The 4,045-nt window shown below is 66.0% G+C and overlaps 1 long non-coding RNA gene across 1 annotated transcript; it reads right to left on the bottom strand.

Moving 5' to 3' along the window:
- Positions 1-19: 19 nt before the first annotated feature.
- On the bottom strand, positions 20-3,520 carry LOC120589324 (uncharacterized). The gene is made up of 3 exons (XR_005649448.1): positions 2,934-3,520; positions 2,249-2,593; positions 20-657 (listed from the first exon to the last, which is right to left on the bottom strand). It is a non-coding gene; the product is annotated as an uncharacterized LOC120589324 (long non-coding RNA).
- Between the last annotated feature and the right edge of the window lie 525 nt (positions 3,521-4,045).

Here is a 4,045-nt window from a genome sequence, read left to right on the forward strand (position 1 = left end):
TGGTTGCGTGCGGGTGCATGTGGGTGCGGCGTCTCTGTCGAGCATCAGGCTCCATGCGCCCCACTCTGCTTGCCGGTCCCATCCTGCGCTCTGTGCTCCCAGCCCACCGTGGGCTTGGCTGACTCCTCTCTCCACACCCCTGGGGTGCACCCTTAAAACCCTCAAAGTGTTTCTAAAGCTCAGACGTGGAAGGTTCTGGAAACACCCACTCCAGCCTAGCTCCAGGAGGTAAGAGGCCCCGGGAGAACAGGGTCATTGGCTGAAGGCAGAGCCACACGGGAGTGCGGAGGATGCTCCAGAATGGGCTCCCGCCGAGTGCGGCCGCCACTGCCCCAAACCACGCCACACCACAGCAGGCCCTCGCCGTCCTGGGGCCCCGCTCTGTGGTCACTGTGGGCTAGGGGCTGCCAGAGGTGACTGGAGGGGTGTGACACGGCCTCATCGGGTCACAGCCCCAGAAGGAAAGCCTGTCCTGCACCAGGGCAGCCAGGACAGGCCACAGCGCTCAGTGCAGGGCAGAGGAGATGGTCACGGATGCCGGGGAGAGCCCCGGCCAGCAGCTGAACCTTCCCAAGACAGCTGCAGCCCCACGAGGCTGGACGTGAATGGTCCTCAGCTCGGGAGACCCTGCCAGCCCCTGTGTGGCTCTGAGATGACCTGGAAGAGATGAAGAGAAGAGTCAGTGGTCCCCAGACCCTGTGGTGATCCCAATGGAGAGCCTAATGGGCAATGGGCCACCAGCTCCTGGGGAAGCCGACACCTGTGCTGCTCCCAGTCACACCACGGCCACAGACCGCAGGACACAGGAAGCCCTCCATCCAGCACGGGCTGTCCAGGCCCAACTCGTGCACCAGGGCACACCCAAAACTCCACCATCCACCCTCTTGCCTGAACCATGAAGCCCCGCCCTGAACTCCACGAGCCTCTGCCCACTGTCTGCACACAGCCGGATGCAAGCCCAGCACCCGCGTCGGGTCCCCGTGTGCACGGACACACTCTAGGGAGACCAGCAGGAACGTCCGCTGGGAGAGCTTGCAGCAGTGGTGGCAATGGAGTTACTATGTCTTCGGCGTCATGGCATCACCTCCCAGCCGTCAAAGCCAATGACATTCACCTTTTCAGAAAGGTCAGCCTGCTGGGCTCAGCCAAGGCTCAGTTCTGCATCCTGCAGCCCCCAGGACACAACGTGCCCACTGCCTGCGGCAGACACAGGAGCCCACACGCACGCAGCCACGACCTCCTCGTGCCCAGGGGACAGACGAGCGGGAAGCCAGGCTTAGTCTCAGCCACGACGACCCCACTGCACACCCTCCACACGCTTTCGTCACTCTGCTTCCAGGTTTAACGAGGACCCCACAGACACCCCACAGCTCGCCGATACAGGCCTGCTATTAGTCATTCCCAAGGGACGTGGTGGCCAGCTGTGGCATGTGCCACCTGAGCTGCGTCCACACAGTTCCAGCCTGGAAACGCCCAGCTGCTCCCGCAGAAAGGCAGAGGCGGCACCGTCTGGAGGAAGAATCTGGAAACGCTTCCACTCAAAGTCTGGGCGCCCGGCCCCCCGATCCCGGGGCGCCGGCGAGAGACCCCTTCGTGCTGGCACTCATCGGTCAAGCTTCAACGACCGCACACGTGTGGCCGTCGGTCCTGCTGACAGCTTTCCCCCAGAAGCGGGAGGGGCCCGTGAGCAGACCCCACCGAGGCCCTGCCCCCGTCCAGCGTCCTCCCCACAAGGACCCCTGAGGGCCAGACCTGAGGCCTCTCCGTGCCCGTGTGCCACTGACACCGCTGCGTGACTCCATCCAAACCCGGGCGCTGAGACGCAGCCACGTCCCCAAGACGGCCCTGCCCTGGGACCCCAGCAACCCCGAAATGCCAGCCCAAGGCTGCCGGCCAGCACCGGCCCCGCCCGGCCCTCTGCGTGGAGCTTTGCCTGAGGAATGTGGGCTGAGCCCCGTGTCCCCAACTCCCACCACCCGGAGCCCCGAGGGCCTGAGGCTCCTTCCTCTGGGAGGGGGTCGCCAGGAGGGTGGGGCCTCGGCCCAGGGTCTGCAGGGGACAAGTCCGACCAGCGGACCAAGACCAACGGCCTGGGGCCTCTACCCGGACCTCCTGTCCTGACCCCGTGGAGCCCGCTCACCCTCCCACCCCGTCCTCCGTCCCCCAGGTGGACCTCTCTCCCCTGCTGCCGGAGCCCACGGTGAAGCCGGTCCCCTCCCCGCTCCAGCTGACACCAGGCTATGCTGACCTGAACTACAGCTGCCGAGGATCAGACCAGCTCCACAGGCGGGTGCAGCAGCCACAGTCACCACTTGGGGGAGGGCAGAGCCCTGCACTCAGACATCCAGAGCCGCTGCCTGCATCACTGTCACCACAGATCTGGAGCCGCCCACTGGACGTCTGACCTCCAAGGCCCCCAGGCCGACACCTGCCCGACCGCGCCCGCAGCCACACTCCAGCTCCGGAGAAGGCGGAGGCCGTCTGGACAGATGGTTCCGGGTGGTGACGGGGACTTGAGTCTCTGGGAAGGACATGCATCCCTCTCCTGCGCTGGGAATGGTGATGCCCAGGAAAGCTGGGTTGCACGAAGCACCTGGTGCCCAAAGAGAGGGGGAGTGTGCCAGGTGTCCACGGATGGGGGGCCTGTCAGGGTCCGTCCCCAGTCCCCAGTCCCCGGATCTCTGTCGACTGAGGACACAAGCCACCATCGCAACTTCGCAGATGTAAGGTCAGGAAGGGCGCAGGGTGTCAGACTCCCACTGGCCATGCCGGACAGGACAGGGAGGCAGACGGGACAGGGAGGTGTGACAGGGCCCGAGAGCAGAGGAGAGGCAGACGGCCACCGGCAAACGTGCAGAGACTGCGGGTGCTCGGTCACCATGGCCCCCCCACACCCAGGCCAGTGGAGATTTGGGTAAGGCTGCTGCACTCACCCCAAGCTTAGAGCGGGATCCCCCCAGAAACAGGACATCCACCGTGGGATCACCGTGGCCAGCGCGGGAGGACACGGGCCATGCAGGAGATGGGGGATCTTGTGGGGGTGCGTGTCACCGTGAGACTACTGTGAGGTAGATGATTACGGTGAAACTTACTGTTCCTACCACAGTGACACGGCGCCGCCCAAAATCCCCACCCCGCATGCTTGCGGGGGGCGGTGCTGCCTGCAGCGTCCGGGCGGTGGGGCTGGGAGGGCAAACGCACTGCCCTTGACCAGCACACCTGTCCCCGAGTCAGAGGGCCGCCCGCTGGGTGCGGCAGGATGAAGCAGGCTGGGCCCCATGCAGACGGGCGGGCGGCAGGGCCCTCGGGAGGGACGAGGACTTAGGAGCGTGACCGGAACGGCCACCGCTGGGGGCCCAGGAGGCCGGTTGTGAGAACACGAGGAAGGAGGCGCCACCTTCTCATGGACACTTCGCCCTCCGAGCACCCGCCCCGGCAGGCCTGGCCCTGCGCGAGACCCTGCAGATCTCTGTAAATGTGTTTTTAACGGTTATACCTGACAGCGCTGGGGACCGCACCAGGTCCTGAGGCCTGCAGCCCCTGCCCCCGTGGGACATGGGCCAGCGTCCCAGGGCAGTTCCTGCCCTGGGACTGAAGAGGGCTGGCACCCACACAGGTGGGGGTACAGAGGACCCCCCACCGAGGGACGGCCATGTGGACCTGAAGACCTGCGGGGACGAGGACGGGCCAGCAGGGCAGGGTCCCAGCAGAGGGCTGCCCTTGACTGCAGAGTCTCACGGGGCTTGGAGGACAGAAGAACCAACGCCGGCCCGGGGAGCCCCCAGACAGGCCGGCGCTGTGCTCAGGCGGGGAGCCCCCAGACAGGTGTCCAGGTGCAGTAGGACCTCCACTGTGTAGGGGTAACTGGTCTCCCCGTTGTCACACACAGTCAGCGCCCGAGGGCACAGTAGGGTGTGTGTCCTCAGCGGGGCGGGGCCCTGTGCTGCCACAGCCAGCGAGCACTCCAGGTGGGCAGGGCCACAGGGGTGCAGGCCGGGATGAGAGGCCCCGTGTACCCCCTGCACCTGGGCCTCTCCCCTGCACC

Source organism: Pteropus medius, unplaced genomic scaffold (assembly GCF_902729225.1).
Source record: "Pteropus medius unplaced genomic scaffold, Ma_sr-lr_union100, whole genome shotgun sequence".
In the NCBI taxonomy this organism is placed as follows: domain Eukaryota; kingdom Metazoa; phylum Chordata; class Mammalia; order Chiroptera; family Pteropodidae; genus Pteropus; species Pteropus medius.